Raw genomic sequence first — 23,342 nt, forward strand, 5'->3', positions numbered from 1 at the left:
ACTATTATTGGACACCTTTAATATGTTTGGGAAAATATTATGAGGTTTAAAATTCGTTGATTTTGAGTTTCGTGCCAATTGTGCAGCTTTTTGTTTGTATCAATGATCAATGAAAACCATGGACCTTGTAGTATTCGACAACGTGCTGCCGGCTCAGGAGCTGTGTTAAACGATCCCATGGTTGCAACGTTCCGCGATTCCAGTGACAAATGCGTCGCAATAATGCTGGTAAAAATTTATTTGTAATATATCATGTGTTTGTTCTTTAAGTTATTGTATAAATTTTCAATATTAATTGCTTATCAGTATGAAAATATTTGTTGAATTAAGAATGAAGATGGGATTGTTCATCGAAGAAAGCTTTTTAACTTCAATGAACATAAGAAAACTGAAAATGAATTTGATTTATAGGTAAAACATAACTTAACTTACTTATTTTATTTATACTTATACTTGTAGTTTATTATGAAAAACTAATCTCTTGACAACATTTTAACTAACCAGACATTTTTAGAGCATAAAATATAGGCTATGGCACTTATGATGATGCGAGATGTCGCAAACCTTTAAGTTTTACATTTGAAACCATGTCATACAGCCTAAAACCATATATAAAGTATTCAGAGTGTTTATTCACAGTTATTAATAACTATTTTGTATTTTTAACTTAATACTTCATTTAAACATATTTATAGGAGTAATTCACGTTTCCTAAAAACCACATTTTCTGTAGGCCTCGCAAGAAACTATACGATGTTTTAATGGCTTGGACAATTGAGAGGTAAATCCATGACATTTAAAGGCTTATAACCTATATAATACGGTACGAAATTGTTTTAATAATAAATCTTATACCATGGTTTAAGCATTAAAAAAAGTTGTTAAATTTGTTTAAGGAACTAAGGGGAGTTAAAATTTGACTCATTAAAAAATTGCTAAAAGAAATTGCAAAATTTAGCAAAAACTAATTTTCTGTTGTAAACCCTATATGGGGCATGTGAAAAATAAGTGTGTAGTTTATGCTTAAAATGGTGTAAAAATTAAATTTAAAACTACAATTGCATTAGAATTCCTTCAAAAGCCATTAAAAGCTTTTTTGCCAATATGTTGTAGTTTGAAATAGATTTACGTGAAAAACTCATTTTAAATTTGTTGTAAATTCAATCAGATAAATTAAATTCAATTATCAAATGTCTCAAATAACTCTTGATTTGACACAGTTCACAGTATACATCTAAATGTTTGAATAATTACTATTTGCCTTAAGTTTTGCCTTTTAATGGCTTATTGTTGGTTTTTAAGGACGCTTAAATCAAATACCTTTTTATTTGAATACTATATGGTCAATGGTGTAAATAATGATTGAAATCAGATGTAGAAAACTCATTGTTTTTTTTTTGTCCCATATTTGTTTTATTTAAAAACAATGTAATACAAAGGTTTTATTCCAAATCCCATTTTATTCTGAGATACTGTATTAAAAGATTGCATTTTACTTTTCATTGTAGCTTATAATGTTAATCATGAGGAAAATAAGTAAAAAAAATGAAAAATGTAGGTTCCATTATGTACAGTTACAAATTTAAGCTTTTAAATCCATTGTCTCTCAAACCCTTGCGTTTGACAGGGCGACGGGAGGTTAATCACGTAGTTTAAAAGAAACTTTAAAACACCGCCATTTTGGATGGAGTGAACCTTTTGAGGCCGGGTTTGTGGCATAGTTTTCGAACAATTAAGACTTTTTATTTGCTGGCCGTATGAATCCATGCTTACCTTAAAGATTTTCAACTTGCTCTTCGTGGCCGTCTTTTCCATAATACACCAAATTCATGAACTCATAGCAAGTTCTCTATTGTGAATAAATTACGATAGTGCTGCAATGTAAATAGGATTTTGTCATATAATCCCTTTCTATCTGTGTACATTGTAATATCTGTTCAAATTTTTAGAAATTGATTTTGTTTACTTTGATGTTAGTTGGTTCATATTGTTAACTTTTATATCATGCTAGATTCTTTGTTCAATAAAGCCTAATTAAAGGAAATTTTGTTTTATAATGGTTTTATTCATTCAATCTACAACAGATTTGTTTTCTGTTTTGTAGCCTGCAAAATAAAATGAAATAAATTCCTGTATATACTAAAATACTTTAGTTTTATAATACGAAGCAAAATGCAGGTTTCCTTTTTCCATGACAAAACTTTATATACAAACAAAACAAAAATATTGTATGCTAAAAGCTGGAAGTTGCTATCATCAATTGTTTAAAATATTTAGAGATAAGATCCTTTACAACCCTTTTTAAAAAGCATCAAATATCAATCATAGTCTTTAGTCTTTTGTGTGTATTTTCTGTGTTTATAGTCAACAAATAATAATGTTAAGTATGATGTTAAAAAAATTGGACTGTGCCGCCATTTAGAAATTTACGAAATACCAACTTTTAGCGAATTTCCCATATAGGGAATAAGTTATTACCGTAGTACTCATGGTAAGACCTGGACCCGGGACCGATTTACTTTTTCATTTTGAGGTCCCTAGAGGCCAAAAACACAATCCGTTCAAATTCTTATATATATATATACAGTGTGTAAATTAAGTATGGAAACAAATCTGTATTTTTAAAACCGAAATAGATAGAAATATTCTATTTGTGGCAATAATAGTTAACAAAGATTCCGCAATTTTTCACATGAAAAATATTTTTTTACCCCCCTAACAGGGTAGGTGGTAGGGGGTGACTTATTTTTTTCAAATAGCAACCCCTATTGAGTGACCCCTCATTTTAAAGAGTTTGTCAAAAGAAACACAATGACGCAAATCCGAGGTGAATATCTCACTCCTAGCCCAAATGGCGGATATTCCAAAATTTGATTTATTGTACGTGTAAAGCACCAATTTCACAAATAATGGAAAGAAATTTGCATTTTTAAAACCGAAATAGATAGAAATATTCTGTTTGTGGAATTGATTGTTGACATAGGTTCCGCAATTTTTTTAATCAACAATATTTTTTCAACCCCTTTAACAGGGTAGGGGGTGGGAGTGACTTATTTTTTTCAACAACAACCCCTATTGAGTGACCCCTCATTTTGAAGGGTTTGTTAAAAGAAAAAGAATGACGCAAACCCGAGGTAGATATTTCACCCCTAGCCTAAATGGTGGGTAATGAAAAATTTAATTTTTGTAAAAAAAAGCCCATTTTGTAATATCCGCCATGTTAGCTAGGAGTGAGATATTTACCTCGGATTTGCGTCATTGTGTTTCTTTTGACAAACCCTTCAAAATGAGGGGTCACTCAATAGGGGTTGCTATTGGAAAAAAATAAGTCACCCCCTACCACCTACCCTGTTAGGGGGGTAAAAAAATATTTTTCATGTGAAAAATTGCGGAATCTTTGTTAACTATTATTGCCACAAATAGAATATTTCTATCTATTTCGGTTTTAAAAATACAGATTTGTTTCCATACTTAATTTACACACTGTATATGTGTGTGTGTGTTGATTAACTTGAGCAAAAATGATCAGATTTAGATGAAATTTGGTACAAACGTGTAAACCTACATTTATTTGAACGACTTTGCGAACCAGCATGATCGGACAATGGGAACCCTCGTTTATAGGAGGTTTGATGGGGTAAAAATAGGTTTTCCCCATTTTTGACCCTAAAAACACAAAATTTCACAATTTCTTTCCAAACTATTTTGTAGAGCTTAAAAACAAATAATTTAGTAATGGAGCGTTATTGTGCGCCTAATGATTAGGGAGAAAATTCAAAAAAAATTGTAAAATTTTAAATTCCCATATTATCCCAGTTTTCGGGGGAACACAACGAAATAGAGTTCCAGTACCTCTCTTTTGGAAAGATAAAAATATTGGCATAAGTTGGTACTAATCACATTAAATAGGCTACAGTTTGGCACCTCTGTTTTTACAAATCGAGCACTGCATAAGCCCTATATTGAGACAAATGCAAAGAATGAAATATGTACAATAAAATAAAAATTGAATAGATAAAATGTTAAATATGCATAAGATTTAAGTACCTATGTATTTAGTAGAAATTCACTCCTTTTTAAACCAATTAAAATCACCTTGAACAGAACAACTTTCTAACCAACGATTTTATATTGTATACAGAATTTAATCTGCCTCCATGAGCAATTTTTTCAGCACAGAATGGGAATCGATGCAGGCATTGCACTTGTCTTTCTTGGTAACTAACTTGAGATTTAATTAATTTTGAAAGAAGGAAAACACAGCATTATTCATCTCAATCGTGCATGGATTTTTTTACGGTTTTCTTTGGCACTTGACTTGTGGAACATTTATTGTAAGTGGTTTTAAATATTTTACCGAATTTGTAAAAAAAAGACGGATAATCATCTGATTAAATATTAAATTAAAACTAGGGTTGGAAGTTGGAACTTATATATCCAGATATCCAGACACTTCTAAAATCAATTAAAATGAGACAAAGAGTAAATATTATGGCCAGCGATGGAAAAATTATTAAATGCATTATAAATAATTGAGTAGCTAAAGTGGGTAAATAATTATAGGAGCCATTTCAAATTAACTTTCCTCGTAACTATTAATTCAGCACAGTCCAATTATCTGTCCCAGAGGTATTTTTAAGTTAGGATTGAAACAAATTGAAACATAAGTTAAATAAAAAATCGCACAAGTGGACATAGCTATATGGCAGTAGTGAGCCAACCGCCACAAGGGCTAGGTAGCATCAGGGAGTTTCAATACGGAAGATGATGTGGCAACATGGAAACACTATAAGGCATTGTGCAAGGTATGAATAACATTCCTAAAAAGGTCCTCGGTAATTAATACGATGTAATGTCATTAGTACGATGTAATGTCAAACAAGTGTGTGAAAAAAAATAAAATTGAGTCCTCACTTGTGCGGCTTAGAGCAAATGTTGTGTGTGAGCTCACCATGCCAGCGCTACGTGGAAGACATTTGTGGGATTAGTGAGTTGGTGGCTCAGTCGGTAGCGTTGCGGACTACGGGCCCAAGGCAGCGATGTCGTGGGTTCGGATCCTGGTCACTGCCACTAAAATTTATCAGTACAGTTCACCTTTGTACTGTACCGGCTCACTCCTTGCTTTGCTGTATACGATCCACACATGGGGGGTTAGTCTATGTGGAAGGGCAAATGCAAGGTTAAAAGAGGCCGCCAACCTCTTAAAAAAAAAAAAAAAACTACAAGTTAGGTTAACCATGTCCTGGGAGGACATTTTTAAAACTGTACAAATCTGTATCTGCTAGTCCGTGGGAACTTCAATGCTCTTATACAGCCAAAACTTACCAAGAACCACGTATGTGTGTAGGTTTTCTTTCCTCACTTCGTCAATGTAAATTTATATAAATATCTCCCCTCAGCCCGATTTGCAAACACAAACACACACACACACACACACACACCAACATCACTTTGAAAACCGATTTTTTAGTTTTTTTTTCAGGGGTACCCATAATGGATATGTCCACCCAAAACTCATACTCGTAGATTCTGAAAAAAACAGCACTTTCTCCATATACTATGTATAGGGGGAGAAAGTAAAAAGAAATAACTAAAAGGAACATTAAGAAATAATAAGTTTGTTTAGAAGGCCTGTTAGAGGTGTCTCAACAATCACCTTGGAAGCCTGTGGCTATTGTCAGTACATGAAACACAGGCAAACAACAACAAAAAAAAAAATTAAAAAACATGATTGTGATTATATGGTATGAGTAAAGAGGATTCAGTTATTATTTAAATCATATTTTTTTATTGAAAAACAGATATATTTCCATTCACATAATTTATTATTGAATAAGTGTTATGTGTTGCCTTTCATTTTAATCCTAGTTTCAATTTTGTAGTTGTTCAACATTTGTATAAATATTGTAGGGAAAATGAGTATATTTAAAACACTTTCAAAAGAGAATATTATTTTTTATTTTTTTAAGAGATTGGCCTCCTCTTTTAACCTTGCATTTGCCCGTCCACATGGACTAACCGCCTGTGGATGGATCGTATACAGCAAAGCAAGGGGTGAGCCGGTACAGTACAAAGGTGAACTTTACTGATAAAATGTTTGTGGCAGTGACCAGGATCCAAACCCAGGACATCACTGCCTTGGGCCCAAAGTCCGGAACGCTACCAACTGAGCCACCAACTCACCTAAAGCTTTAAGCTTTAAGACAGCCTAAAAGTATGTTATACAGTGTTTTATATTAAAAATTGTTTGTGGGGAGTGAATTTCCTTTGCTCCCTAGAAGAAGTTACCGGACTTTCCCTGGAGCTCAATTCACATAAGATAATATCCTACGGGTGGCTCTGATTAACTTACACCCAGATCCATATTTGGTCCGTAAACACATTGAATATTTATTTAAATGATCACTCATACGTACTTAACCGACCTTTAAAAGAATTGTCAGCTGTGACTTAATAATAATTAAATAGCAAAATACATTTGACTGTAGGATATTTGATAAAGTTATGAAACCTGGGTAGTAACAGGTGTGTGGATAAGACAGGTTATCTATATGTTTGCTTAAGCTTATCTGTCATATGTCACCGCTCAGCCTAGCTTTCTGACTCAATCTGCTTTATCAATTCTGAATTCAACAATTGCATTTGTGTAAGAAGTATCTTGAAAGTTTGGAATATTTATAGTCTTGACAAACAAAAATAGTTTGTGAGTTAAATAACTAATTATACATTAAATGTATATGTGTTTGTTAGTGAAAAGATTTGTTTAAACAGAAAGTTGTTTCGAACAAAGGGTACCGGTAGTCAATCAATACGCCACCTAGTCTTAAACAATGTCTGTGAGGTGAATGAATCAAAGACAATCGCATACTTTTCAAATAAGTATGACAAAACTAAAACCTAAAAGAGTGACTAATCCCCATCAAAACCCCAATAAATAAATAAGTCATTATTTGTAACACACACTTTCTGTTGTATATTATCAGCTAAAAGTCCGATGGAAAAAACAATGCAATTTTAGTTCTTAGATTTTTTATTGAAACAAACTAGCTATAAATTGTTTAAGGATATTTCCAAGAATTAAATACAATATGGTATACAATCCAATACTATTTGTTTATACGTTGCTGGTGTGATTTGTGTTAAAACAAAATTAAAATCTGAAGAGTAGATTGCAGTCATAGAAGCAATTTTGTGGCTGAAATAAGTTGGAGGAGTTGAATCTCACTTTAAGCCAAAGTGAAGAGACCACTTCTCCACTTAGTTCAGAAGAGCCACTGTTCAAATCCATCCGGATCTCAAAAAATTTGATGATTACTGAGCTTCAAATTGTACATAGTATAACTATACTATATGAAATAACAATACAATATTACAAACAGAGAAACTAGTCTTAAGTTTAATAGTGCTATGTGTCTCTTTAGGACTCAGTAAGAGTTATTGCAACAAATAAAAAAAACATTTTAATAAGCATTTTATTACTGAAAAAAAAAAAAACACCATAAAACCCTACAATTCCACCTGATACAGTAATAACTCAGTACCGTAGGAAAAACTCTCGAAAAGGAGAAAAAATAAACTATAAAACTATCATTAATTCTGTTGAATTAGTTGAAGACCTCTTGACATTATTGAGGTTTGACATTACAAGCAGTTACTTAAAAAATTAAGAAAGTAAATTTAGTTTGTTACAACTAGCCTATTAAAGAGTTTTATTTTTTATATATTTTTTTAAGTTAAATGTATTTTAGCAAATTATCCTATAGAGAAGTATCTATTACATTGTCTTTATTTATCATTATAAAATCTGGAACCTTTATCATTTTGCTTGTTTTAGGGACCCCATAGGGCAGAAAGATAGTTTGTTGAAATTATTATACTGTGTATGTTTGTTTATAGCTGTAGACATGATAAATCTTGCAAAACACTCCGATTTTAATAAAATTTAGAAGAAACATGCAAACTAACACCTAAGAATGAGTTTTTGTCAGCCCAAGGTGGGGGGTCGTTGGGTTCTTTTGTAGCCCCAAATAAACCCTTTTATGTAGTTTTTAAATATTTTCCACCACTCAAACCATCTTCAAAATTTAAACCTATAGAATTATATTACCATTCTACACCTATTTTTTACAACAAATGATTAAACGATAACCCTTATTACCTTAGGCAAAACAAGTGCTACACCTGTTAAAAGAACACCAGACTTAATCTTACTGCTAAATATTTACAACAAACCATTAAAAGTAACAAAATAAATATGGGAAATAAACAATGTCTCAGTATTTTTAAACTAACTAATATTTTCAAACAGTACTAACATTTAACACCACCGTATATTGAACTAAGTTCACATTATAATGATTAATCTCAAATTTGTAAAAAATGCAGCAATTATAATAATTTTCTTTTCTTTTTACCTTAAAAGGTTTAACATAAAAAACCTTACAACCAACCTTACCTTGTCTTATAGATAAGCATAAGTAATACGGATTTATACATGTATATTAGTGAATTATATATAAACTTTAAACAATTTGTTATTACAGTTTGTGAGGGAAGCAGGTTGTTAAGGATTTCTGAAACTGCATATTATTTGTAATCTTCTAAAACAATACTAAGAGCATGCAATAAATAAAATTCATAGGAGTTTTATACAGTAACAAGTATTTTTGTTTATGAATTGTGAACAAGACATGTATACAAATTACTAAATTCAATTGCAAGCTAAATATTCAAAAAACTTAGTTATTTGTTTCAAACGTTTTTTTTTTTATAAAAAGTTTAGGCGATTATAGAAGTAAACAAGGAATACATTATGACTATTAAATATTACAGCACAGCTTTTCAAAATTTTAAAGCTCTTAATAGGTAGTATTTTAACAAAAAATATGTTAGTCAACCAAAACTAATGTTATCTGCCCAAACATATGTTATTCTACTAAAATATGTGTTAGTTAAAAAATATTGTGTTAGTGTACTAAAAAGGTTCATTGTATGAAAATAGAGGTTGGTCAAGCAAATATGTTGGTTCAGTAAAAACTGTTTAGTAGAATAACACAGGTGTCTAAAAAAATATGAATTAGTCTACTGAATTATGTATTTTACTCTGTAAAATATTTGTTAGTTTAACAAAAAAGAGTTAGTCTACAAAAACAATGTTATGAAATAACTATGGTTTACTTTTTCAACATCTCTAACTATGTTCTTGATCATCTTAATATTGCTTTACCCTTTACATAATTATAAATGTGCAAGCCAAATACTTTAGAAATAGTAATCCTATTCACTGAATTACTGAATTACCATGACTGCAACTTGGTTTTGAAAAACTACATGTGAGAAAACTTACGTTAGAACAATTTTGCAGACATATTCAGCTATAACCTATATATCCCAATTAAATTTGTTACTTTTTGTCTAAAATCTTTATTCAATAAATTAAATATTCAAACCTTTAAAATCTTTGGTTGAAATAAGAGTTTTTCCAATATTTGTTATCCGACAAATTAAGAAGGTGTAAAATGAGTTAGGACGAAAAGTCTAATAAAATCCAGTAAAAAACTGTGAAAACAGACTTGGTTTGGATAAATCTTTTCTTTTTTCATATAAATATCCAGTAACAAATTTAGTTGTCTAATAGGAACTATAATACACATAAATACCAACGATTATTTTGTTGTTAAATGTAAAACACACATTTATTTTTAAATATAGTTGATAAACAATCTACAGTATTAAAAAACATGGATCACAGAATAATAAACATAATGTTTAAATTTTAAATAGCTTTAAGTAAACCAAAAACTACTCTTAATTCCATTAATTCCTACCACATATAAATCCTGAGCCAAGAGCACAGTTTTATTCAGGCTACCTTATAAACTATTATTTTTCTATCATAATTATACTCAAATGTAAAATATAAATGCAATATTTAAAAAAAGACACAAGTCCACAAACTTAATCTCAATTGTGTCTTTTATCTCAAATGTATATTATATTTGGAATTACAATTAGTAGATGATAATTTAATATTAATTAATTTACATTAATGAAACGTATAATCAATATAAGTTATATTGGTCAAGTAGTGGATGTGGATTAGAGTAGTATTGGGTTTTAGTTAAAAGTTTTTATTAATTTTTAATTTTTTTGTTTAAAGTATTGATTTTGTTTAAGTTTTGTGGATTATTTAGTTTTAAATGGGGCAGAAATGTTTGGAAGTTTGAGTATATTAAAAAAAATGTTTAAATATTGCTAACATTTAAAAGTTCAACATTCAAGTTTTACTATTACAAGGTAAGAAATTAAACACATATTCTTATGAAGACAAAATATAACTGCATTCTTATTCCTTTAATATTGTATTAGTGTGCAAACCAATCTAATTAACTTTGAAAATAATTTCAAAATAATTTTTGAAGACAACAGTCTAAAAGAGTTCCTACATATTTGGCTACAAAGTGGCTACAAAATAAAGCCAAAGTAAAATAATACTCAAGAGTTAGACTGTAAGATCTACTTTTACAACATTGCTTTTTAACAATTTTATTTTAAAATACACTTTTAGTGTGAATTAGCTTTAAAATTTTACATCAATATTAAATAAAAATAATGATGTTACAACTCTATGCAGCTATCAGTCACACCAACAACTATTTATCAGTCTGAAATCATTTATGTATTGGTTATTTATAATATTATGTAAATAACTGTTTTTAATAATTTGTATGGATTAAGTAAAACGTTTTTATCACAAATTATTAATTTAAAATATATATGACGATTTAAATAATTTTATAGTGATGATAATTTTTATGTTTGATACGTTTTTAATTTGTTTTAGATAAATATAAATACACAAATATATTAGACCTATATAACATAATTTTGTTTATCTGTTGATTTAACTAATACATTTACTTAAGTTCTTTTGGCATACAAACTTATCTGACATAATTTAAAACTAATCATCTTAACTAGAACATAACAATAGTGCAATACCCATAGAGAGATATCCTGAGTCCAGTAGGGAGCGAAGATAGAGGGGTGGAGGGGAGAAAATGACCAGTGAGATCAATTGGAAGAGTTAGATCTGGCATAAGAAAATACATGCATAGATCTCCACTTCCAACTGCTCATCACAGGCCAAGTTGCAAGAATCCAGCCGATATAGCCAACAGGCTGGGCATATATACACCTGCCCAGCCCGCTAACTGATAACACGAATCAACATTTACTGGCTTATCACCCTTCACACCTCCCCTCTACTCCATACCTTGCTCTCCGGGTTTCGCACTCTCAAATATTTGCTACCGCTATATTATCCGAGTAAATATTTACTTGACAAATATTTGCTGTCTCAGTGACTAATTTTAAATAGAGTAGATATTAACGTTTGTCTATGTTTGTGAATTGAGATTAGAAAATGGTTGAAGAAAAAAAGAGTATTATTTAACAAAAGTAACGTTGGTATTCTTATTTGTTGCAACAATCGTCACGTTAACTATTGCGGCTGGATTACCTGTTCAGCAAATCAAGAAAATTATAACTTGTTTTCTTTCTTACAATGTTGTTTTAAAATAATTATTTTAACTACAAAGATTATTTTGCAACACAAGATAAAATTACAAGAAACGACCAACTTTAAAAAAAAATGATGAACTTTTTTATTTTTTCCCAAATCATATTTGATGCAGCCCAAGCATATTTATAGAGTTGATCACTGCTTGCCAACTTCTACTATTTAAAATAACCATGGAGCTCCTTGTTAACAGATTGACAAACAAATGATCAATATATGAAATCACCATTTTAATTTTAATATTTGAGTAGCATTTCGGTTAAAACTAATATAAAGTATTTAAAATCACATCAGTCTGTATCTGAAAAGTAACACTTAAAAATTAAAACGTAAAAACCTATCTTTTGGGCTGTAAGAAAAGTACATCTCTTGTTTTTTGTATAACTTCTTGATCAGCATTGTACATATAGCTAAATTTACAGGAAGTAAATTAAATAGAAATGTGTCTAATAACACTCAAAATAATATATTTACACTTATACTACTCACAAGACGGTAAATACCACTTACCGCCTTCTATATGTATTAGAAATATATTTTAAGTGTTATTAGACGTATTTGTATTTAGGTACTTTCTGTCTATTTTTTTGTACCTAAGGTAGACATCATAAATGAAAATAAATCAGTAATTTATTGACATGAAAACAATGCATGATTACAAAAGAATAAGATTTTTACAATAAATAACATTTTAATATACAAATAAATGTTCTAAATACACTTCTTGTAGCGTTTTATACATTCATATTATTTTTAACTGCACTAAATCAGCAATAGCCCAAAGAACGGTCTGCTGGGCTGGCAGCTTCCATGTTCATTATAATGTTACAATACAGAATACTCTCTACCCTGTACCTAAGGATAATTTGGTATTTACTGGGAATGTCAAAACTAGAAATGATATAACTATGTCAATTTTTTTTAAAGATTCTAAACAGAATACAGTAATCTATAAATGAGATTCTATGTGCTAGTGTAGAAAATTGTTTTATAAAACCATTACAATAGTTATTTGTGTAACTAGTGTGCGAAGTGGCACTTCGCTGCATATGAGAGAAATGTTTACGCACAAGGCGAGTGTGGAAAGTTACTCGAGTGCAGCAAAGGCACATTGCGCTCGTGTTATACATTTTATATTTCCTACAGTTACTATAAAGCATAGAAATAATAAGTCTTTCTAACACTAATCGACACGTTTAGGTTAGGTTAAATTCAAGTCTTGAACAAAATGGGAAACACTGCACCAGCTGATCCTAGTCACAGTATCTTTAAGTGTTGCCAACTTATTTTCAAGGGTACATGTATTAAGTGCTTAATAAACGCACACAGTTTTGTGTTATTTGGTTGAAATACTGGAGTGCGGCAAAAAAGGTTAGTGTGGAAAAAGTAAAATGAGTGCGGCAGAAGAAAGTAAATTCAGAAATTAACTACTTTACGTGCTACAATCTAAATGAAAGCCAGCTTTGTCAGAAAACTGTAGGAAAAATTGTTTACTTATTTTAGCCTCCACAATTCTGGAATATAAATGTATATCAAGAGCATTTCCCAAACGACCATAGCTAGCTAGATTATTCTTTTAAAATCAGTCTAATTGAAAATACATTTTTTTCTGAAATTGATTGCCAAAAATAGGACAAGTAAAGATTGGTAATATCAGACAGATTAGTAATAAGGTACATTTATAAAACTCAAAATGCAACTTAGTCAAAATTAATACTTCAAACCTGCCGTAGTACTAGGTCGTTAAAGCAGGTAAGTAACACACTTTATCTCTGCTAGTACGGTACCATAACTAAATAAGTGTGTTACAACGGTTTCTTTGCTTTGTTGTAATACATAGCTGGTTTGCAGCATCACAGAAGGATACAAGTAAAACAAAGTTAAAAATAAAATATTTTGAAACAAACTTATAATCTCTTACTGTGAATTAGTACGCCATGCACTCATTCAGCCAGTTAAATTCGGGATCCAAGGTGGCCGTTAACCATTAATTTAGCTAAATAAATTAAATTGCAGAGAAGCAATGGTATCCCGGGTTGTTCGGGAACCTGAATATCATGAACATTTACTGAAAAAAGCTTCAATATTGAAATCAGAATAATAAACAAACCGTTACAATAAACTGAACAACAACACTGCATAATTTACAGTAGCATATTCCTAAATTAGCAGTGTGACTTTTTTAGAAACTGTCAAATGGTTGTCCTGGTTGAGGAAAGTTTATATTAATGGGAAAGGTTAACTGGATTGTTGAAAACTAACCTACCAAATGAAATATCTTAAGAAAACCATCATAGAGGAACAAATATGTTATAGAACTGGTTTAACATCTTGTAAGTTTTAGGTGTAGTTTGAACTAAACTGCTAATAACCATATTTTTTATAATATCTGTGTCATACAATGACAACACCTCGGTAGATAAGTTTCTAGAACATTCCTATGTGTACCTTGACAGTAAATGTTCCTTATGTATCTTACCATTGACTTTTTATACTGAAGTAGATCTATTAGTTTTCAGCTAATCTTTTATGAAAATATAATATAGTTGAATGAGCTACTTAGAGAGTATGCTGCCGTCAAAATTACATTTTCTCATTCAGTTTTAGCGAATTTCACATTTAGCGAATAAGCTATTACCGTAGGTCTCATGGTGAGACCTAGACCCGCGACCGATTTACTTTTTCGTTTTGAGGTCCCCAGAAAAAAAACACCATTCTTTCAAATTCATATATATATCCGTTAGCAAGATAACTCAAGCAAAAATGATCCGATTTTTATGAAATTTTGTATAAATGTGTAAACCTACATGTATTTGAACAAGTTCCCAAACCAGCATGATTGAACTATGGAAACGGGAGTTTATGGGGGATTTTATGGCATAAAAATGGAGTTTTCCCAATTTTTACCCTAATAAAGTGCAATTGTGCGATTTCTTTTCAAACCGTTTTGTAGAACTAAAAAAAAAAACCAAATAATTTTGTATGTTGAAGCATTGTCATGCGCTTAATTGTTAAGAAGAAAATTCCAAAAAACTCTTAATTTAAAATTCCCATGTTATTCTTATGGAAAATAAGAAAACTGTTGTAATTTGTTTGTATCAATATATTTTGATCACAATTAGAAAATTGATTTATTTAATATTATACTATTAACATTTAACTATAAGAACAATTTATTACCTCCCTCTAGCAGCAATCCTAGGTACTCATTGAACTATTGTTATTTAAATACAGAATAAATATGACATATTTTAGGAGATATTTTAGTGAAAATCCATATGGCAAATGGAAATTCGCTCAGTCTGCAGGTATGCTGCGGTGGGGGTATTTTATACTACGTAAGTTGAAGTAACTTGAAAGATGCTATAGTTTACAATAAGTTGACTAAACAGTTTGTGTATTTGCCAGAAATCAGTAGTTGACATCAGCACAATCAAATTATGTTTGAAAAAAAATTCTGTTTATATTTTATTTTATGTCATTTTGGCCACAGCTTCAGCAAGGGAATGTCACTACTTCTATCCATAGTCCTAGATCTAACACAGATATGACAACTACAGACAAAGCTGAAATCATTGATCATTTTGCAATTTGAACATTTCAAAATGCCGTACTACAAAGTCTGAACATTATTTGATTATTGATCAAACTGAGATACCCATAACTTAATTTGGGTAAACAAACATGTTTGCTCAATCTTCAAAATGAACATGTTATTTGAAGATTGAGCAAAACTGTTAATTCTAGAGTATTTTTAGAATTATTTTCTTAAATAAATAAAAAACTTTGAAATGTCTATGCATGTACAAAACCTAATCAATCTGACAGAAGATTTTGGACAAATATGTGTTATCTTGGCTGATAACTCTAACTCATTGTCATTGAGAAATTCATCTATCCATATAAATGTTCAATAAACTAGATAATTCCTCTTGGAGTTGTACTGATAACAGAGCATTCAAAATGGTAGCCATAAAACTGTGTCAATTTAAAAATTCGTTGACGACTGTGTTAATTTATACATGAACCATAAATGTAGTATTTCAATTGTTTTGTATAAAAATAAGAAGAAATTAAAATGTCCCTCATTTTTATATGCATTAGTAAAATTAACAGTCTTTAATATATATTGGAAACAACCTGTTCGTTTAGAACTCTAACAATGGAAATAAAGTATAAATAATCAGTAAATAAATAATGACTGATAAATATTCAAGTAAAGGTGCACTTAGGTTCTTCACATAAAATGAAACAAACTACACATACAGTAAAAATTACATAGGCTACATGAATATTTAGGTTTACTGCCACAAAGTACACATCAAAATCGATGTTATGATTACAGTTTAAAATCCAACAACAAGTTGAAGATATTCACAGAATTCGATAAATATACATCCACTTACTCAAGCAATGTTGGATGTTACCCTACCCAAAAAAGCATATTTTACTTGCTTTTTTGGGTAGGGTAACATCCAAAACTATGTCCTGCATTTAGTATTCTGAATACCTCTGTGACGTTTAGGCATGGAAGAGAAATGTAATATGTTAATTTTTTTCAGTTTCAAGCTGTTGTGAAAGGAGACAAAATACTTAGGAAATACTTTCGTGATGGAAAATGTCCGCAATAAACCTTTGAACAACTTAGGAAATATTCTAAACATTTGGGGAAACATCCATAAAAACTAATTGTTGGGGTACAAAACACCACAAAAAATATTTAATGGTTGGATTTCTTGCAAAGTCTTACACTGAGAATCAAATTGACTTTATTTCATAAAATTATTTTCATAAAGCTTACAGTTTATACATGAAATAGTATAACAGTAGCCAACTTTATCTAAAAATAAAAACCATTTTAAATATCCTAAATCTAAGTGCTAGAATAATCTATTAAGTCCACTTTAATATCAAACAGAATTAAAACAAAATTTTCAACAATTGATTTTTCTCAGGAAATAAACCCAGCTAGTTGAACAGTGCAATGCAATTAACATAAAAGGAAACATAGAACATACAGTTTTTAGGTTATGGGAATCCTAAAACAAAAGAAGTACAATTGCTAACATCAGTCTAAGTAGTACAGGTACCTACTTAGCTATAGAGACTTTTGTTGAGATAATCATTTTTATGAACCGTAATAATATATTTTAAAAATACAATTTTTAAGTACAAGGTTTAACTACCCCCTCTGAATCAAAATATAAATATGAGGGGCACATGGAAATCGTAAATTTAAATTGTAATGGCAAAAATTATCCAGTGTTTATAAGCGGCTGGTAAATACAGTGAAACTTCAATAAGAAGACCCTCGATAACAAGACCCATTTTAAAATATCCTTGATTTCATAGAACCCTTGATTACAAGTTATTACAAACCTTGGTAAGGAATCAAATTGATAATAAGTCTTATTTTATCATCCTCTTAAGAAACTTTTTATTGAGGTTCTACTGTATTTAAAGAAGTAAAATAATGGAACATAAAACCATAAGACCAGCTGAGTGAAGAAGTTAATGAAGTTTGAAGTCTTATTCCATACTCTGGATTGATCAATGACACAGGGAGCAGCGCAGCATGTTGTGATAATGATGTAACCGACTGATAAGATTTGAATCATCTGTGTTTTTACAGGTGGTTTGGATAAGGGTGCATCGGATTTACAACTTTATATTTTGTGACATTTATAATAATAAGTTATTTCAACATACAAAAATATTTCAGCATTGGTTTAGAATAAAATGGGCTATTGTTGAATGCTGCCAAAACCAATATATTTAATTTTAGAAATACTCAAAATAGTGATGGTGTACAAGGCTTGCAATAAGAACTAATTATATAAAAAGTCAGAGATCTGTAAAACTATCAGGCACGGTCTGTAATGAAAACCTTAAATGGCAAGAACATATCATTCAGTTAGGTAAAATATTAAAAACAATATGCTTCAACATGAGTTGCCTCACCCACTTTACCATTATGGAAATAAAGTTGACTTTATACTATGGCTTCTTCTATCCATTGTTAAAATATGGAATAATTTTACACATCAGAACAAGTAAACAATGTTTTAAAAGCACAGAAAAAAGTTCTAAGAACTGAGACACTAAAAAAATGCATATAACCTTAAGTAAAGGTATTTTACCTACGACCGTTTATAGTAGCCGTTTCAGTACAGTTATTAGAATTGAAAAGTATCTCATAACAAGCATTGTTTACTTTCATATCAGCATAGTTTTACTCATAACAACACGGGTAACGGACCAATGAGGTTCAAGGATTGAGAGAGAAGTAAAATTGTAATGATTTGAAATTCAACTTATCAGCTGTTCAGGCCAATTTAATTGTTGATTGGTGCAAATAGTGTTTGATACAATGTTTCGTTGCATCACTGTCACTGGCAATGAGAGGTTATAAACGAAAACATAACCTCTTTTAGAAGTTATGAGTAGTGATTTTTAGTAACTAAAACAATGTCGTAGGTAAAGTAGTGTACGCAACTCGCGTAAATAATGTTAACGACACTCGTAGAAGTTTTTAAGGCACTTGCCAAGGCTCGTACCTTAAATTTTCTACTTGCGACGTTAACACTATCTTTACGCAATCGTTGCGTAAACTACTATATTTAAGTCTCAGATTATTGACAGAACCAAGTATATACATCCATGAGATACTTTGTCATGTCAAGAGCAATTTAAGGTGGTACTCTCAAGAAAAAACCAGTCACAGTTATAGTACAAGAAACAAAAATTTGCATGTTTACTATCATCTTTCCACAACAACTTAGAAAAGTATTTACGGAATGAAACTCTACAATAAACTACCAAATGGTATGAAAAGTTACACACTCAACCCAAGACAATTTTTAGAGAAGGTCAAAAGATTGTTTATTAAAAAGACCTATTACATAGTTAGTGAATTTTAAACGATTTTGAAATGTAGCCCAATAAGATAGCTATGGATACATTCCATAACATTGGCTGAGCAAAGAATTATTGCTTGAAAACCCTGTTTTAAAACCTTGTCGATACTCAAATGTTCTATACTGTTGATTTTAATTAAGACCATGTTTAATAGTTGTAAGCTTATTTTTATCCTCTGGTTTATTTTACGGTTTAATTTTATTCACATAGCCTGTTTTTTTAAAGATTTTTTAATGTATTTTAACCTAGGAGGAAAGATACAACTTATTTAAGGACAATTATATTCATGACGAAGCACCTGTATATTTACATCCTGTTAAATATATACGTTATGTGCCAATAAATACCATTCATTCATAATAATGCAAGATGTTTAGTTCTAAACATATCCTTTATGGTAGAGTATTGTGTGCGCTTTATGAAAGAAAATCGTTCATTGTATTGTCAACTAGCAAAATTATAGTCTAAAACTTCTAAGCACATTAAGCACAAAATGTTTCTGCAAAATGTATAGAAAATTGACAAGAATGTTAATATACAAGAAGTTAATATAAAATAACAAATAACAAAATAATATTATACTACCATCAAAGATTTTGCTATCAATTGTTAAATGTACCAATAAACAAGTCATTATTATGAAATACAAATATAATGACGATAACTACTGTCCACTGACTTAATTTGTATGACATTCTTTCACAGGCTGTAAGTAGGGTGGGTGCACCAGTGAATGACCATTTCACATTAAAAACATCATATTACGCTTTCTGTGTCGCCAAGTTTATCACAAATGGACTTAAAAGTAACTTTGAAGGCCTGATTGGAATCTGCCCTGTCACTGGATCAAAAAGAAAGTGTCAATCATTCGTTTGTAAAATAAACAAATTAAGTGTTCCAACCCAACCAACTCATCTTAAAGCTTCCCACTATAGTGTCTAGTTCAAATATAGTTGGTTGTAATTTGTCATGGTTCTTTGATTATTGTTGGAAACTGCAACGTGTTTACTGTAAATTAGATATTATATTGTAATTCACAGTAAACATGTTAAGGTATGTTACTGTAAGGTAAGGTATGTTACTGTTCTCATTTTAAGATCAAAATCTTAACCAACAATTATTTAAAGAGTCGGACATTTACCAATGAATGGCTGTTATGGTTATTAACTAGATTTGGATACATTTTCTTTCATAGTATTGGAAATGGTGTTTTCTAATGGATTATTGGAAACACAAAACCTCATTAGAAATATTATTAATTAATTTAATTTATTTGAAAAACTACAAAATCTTACAACATTTTATAAACAAAGCTTGCTGCAAAAGCCAGGAAAATTTGGCTTGTCTGCAGCTCATAGAGATCATGTGAATACACTGAATAGTGAATACACTATAACCAAAATTTGACAGGGGTTAAGGGTTATGGTAATTTACTAGATGAAAAGAGGTCATTCACTTGAATCTAAATTTTACGATCCTGAAATGGTTATTTTTATAATATAAAGGGTGTCCAGCTTTGATGTGAGAATCTTGTACGGGTTATTTTGTAGAAAAGAAGGGGGATTGATACACTTTTAAAATATTATATATATATAATATGCAGTCATTCACTGGTGCAATGATTTATATGTGATAAGTTGCATCTTTCAACACTCTATTTGAACATAATACAAGTTGTATCATTAGAAAGTACAGAAGAATTTGGAAGAAAACTTATTCTACTATACTGCAGCTTAATAGCCAATTTTCCTGAGTCAAATACAAGTGGAAACTCAAGCTCAAACAGTCATCCAATTTCTACTCACCCTATTTGTGCATAATAAATTGCCTGCTTAATTAAAACATGTAAAACATTCAAATTCTATGACTCAAAATTTCAAATTGATGAAATAAATTACAATATTAACCATTTCTTTATTTATCTGATTGTTACCATACATTTTAGATGATACAGTAGAAACCTGGTTTACCGAAATAAAGGGGGGGGGGGGAGAGCCGTTTCAGATAACCAATTTTTCGGTTAACTGTTTTATTTCAGCTACAGAAATGTTACAATGGGTTAGAAAATCCCCTTTCTAGAGAGGGGCTTGGTACATCTCACTGTTTACATATTATATTGTACTTATATTTTAGCCTTGTATTAATTTATAGAACTGTTTCGGTTAATCTGGGTTGCAGTTAACCTGATTTCGGTTAATCGGGGTTCTACTGTAGTTGTATGTTTTCTCTGTAGTTTTAAGTTTAATCAATATAATCATTACAACCTTTTTTATTTAAAGTCATTTTGTCAACATAAACTTTTAAGACTTTAATTGTAATTCTGAATTGATCTAATTAATTCTGAGTTCATCTAATTTCTGAATTCATCTAATTCCAAACAGGTTTGATTATAGTTGAGTTTTTATACAACGTTTTAAGTTTTAAAACATATTTTTGTGACATAAGCTTGCAAAAAAATACAATAAGGTAAATTTCTCAAAATAAGCCATTGATTTCTTTATTTAAATATGTTTTGAACAAACTTGTTAGGCGGTATGCTCTAGTTTTATTTTTCAAATATTCTTGGCGACGTCTGCCTATTTCGATAACATGTTCTATACAAATTTGTGAAAATTAACTACTAAGATCTGTGCAAACAATATTTGTATCCTAATGTGTGAACGTAACTCTTGGGAGAATTTGTTACGAGGAGTTGAAGTATTGTGCAATTACCAAACCACTTGAAATAGTCTATCACTTGGCACTCCCTGAATGGTCGATTGGAATAAAAAGTGTCACCAAACTCAACAAGTCTTATCACAAGCTAAAGTAAACACTTAGCAGAAGATAAGACACCTGATCAGAAATGGGACACTCTTCTGTATCATTTACATTACATAACTTAACTTGTAATAAATGACTTTTGTACAATATAAGATTTCAAAATAAAAAAAGGTTGCTTGAGGAAATCAGAAAATTGGCATATATAATAAACATAAATAATAAATCTACCATTAAATTTTAGTATTAGTTATCTGGTAAGTTGTAAGCGGTTTAAAAAAAATTGCTGGAGACAGATGAAAAGTTAAGTTTTTATAGCTGCAAGTCAATATTTCACGAGCAGTTTGCTGAGCACTCCTAATATCAGATTTCAAGAACACATAAATTACGATCATGTTTAAATTTTTGAAAAAGTTTCAGTTTGATTAAAAGTTAAATGTTTATTATGTTGCGTGGTTATGATTATATATGTTTTTTAAAGAATACTGACTTTAAATTGCTACGTTCTTGTCATGTAAATGTTTAATATTTTTAAATGATATGTTTTAAGAATTTTTCAAGCCACCCAACTTATCCTTGGAAAACTTTTCATTTGTCAAGAATTAAAAATATGACTTTTTATTGCAGTTTAATAATGGATTTATGACTTTGGTATAATTGGAGTACCAAAGTTTGGTACTCCAATTAATTAATACTAGGTGTACAATGCAGTTGTCTGCTACTGCGGTGTCGGGTTACTAAACATGTTGGACTATTAAGAGTCTAATCTTCATAGACAAACTTCCACAATCACATACTGTAAAGTCATAGTATTCTGGTCATCCTGAAGATGGCACTTTGAAAATTGGAGTTAAGCGTTGATTGAATGTCACTTGAAGACCTCGATTCCACTAATTAAGACTACAGCCACACTTAGGGACTAGGTCGTCACGTCTGTTTTTATTCGGGACCTGGTTGCAGGTTGCAGGACACTTCAGTAAAGCAGATTTGGAGAGCATCTCATGAATGCATTTTGTTTTAACATGGACAATTTCAATTTGTAACAACGCTTAGGAAGATTAAAGCAAATGTTTTTAGTGAATTTCTCATAAATGGAATACAATATTACTGTAGGTCTCATGGTAAGACCTGGGAGTGATTTTCTTTTTCAATTTGAGGACTCCAGGGGCAAAAAAAAACACCATCTCTTCAAATTCATATACAGGGTGTTTGTGAACTCTCTCGAAAAAATTTACAGGATTATTCCTTGGGTTAATACATGAATATTTTACATTATAAACATGGGTCGCCGGAGCCTCGTTTTCCGTCTGTCTGTCTGTATGTGTTTTTTATAAATAACCTTATAACTCGAGTTTTAATCAAGGTACAAACTTTAAATTTGACACACTTGTGTATTTTAACATGGTACACAAACAAGCAAAATTTCATTTCGTTGACTATAGCCGTTTCAAAATGGCGGCCATCTAAAATCTTTGACCTCAAATTACATGAAAACCACTAGAGTTACAAAAAAAAAAAACACAAGAATAACAAAATGTGGGAAATTTTATTCCAAATCAAATGACATATAGATCTTAAAGATCGGACAACAAACAGCTGAGTTATTAATTTTTTAAATAATTAATAATTTCTTTGCTGGCTTTTAATTGTTATTGTTTATTCTTTAAAATCATCGGGGTACAGCTAGTATATATATAATTTCTATATGTGTGTGTGTCGGATGGTACGTTAACTCGAGTAAAAAACTATCTGATTTTAATGAAATTTTTTTAGAATTACATTCCATAGAGGAGGATACACGCTTATTTCTTTGATGAATTGATCTATGTTCAACAGCATATTTTATTTTCCAACTGCAAAGTACCACTGTTCAACCCAAAATGAACAAGATAAACAGTGTGAAAACTGGGTGAGTAAGTGAACGACTTTTCACTGAGTATGGCCGATTCCGTATGATGAAATGGGGATTGTATGATTTGCTGCTGCTCAGTGACATGATCGTTGCTGCCGCAGATGGTCGCAGGTTGCTTATTGTGGCTGTCTTCATTTAATTGAATTTTACCCATTTATTTCATTTGCCGCG

The 23,342-nt window shown here is 30.5% G+C and overlaps 1 protein-coding gene across 3 annotated transcripts in view; it reads right to left on the minus strand.

Moving 5' to 3' along the window:
* Window positions 1–23,342, minus strand: part of LOC128998300 (KICSTOR complex protein SZT2-like) — a 112,553-nt gene that overhangs the window by 57,025 nt on the left and 32,186 nt on the right. The window lies entirely within an intron of this gene.

Source organism: Macrosteles quadrilineatus, unplaced genomic scaffold (genome assembly GCF_028750875.1).
Source record: "Macrosteles quadrilineatus isolate MER2022 unplaced genomic scaffold, UCM_ALF_1.0 Scaffold_7__1_contigs__length_78375512, whole genome shotgun sequence".
Taxonomy (NCBI): Eukaryota; Metazoa; Arthropoda; class Insecta; order Hemiptera; family Cicadellidae; genus Macrosteles; species Macrosteles quadrilineatus.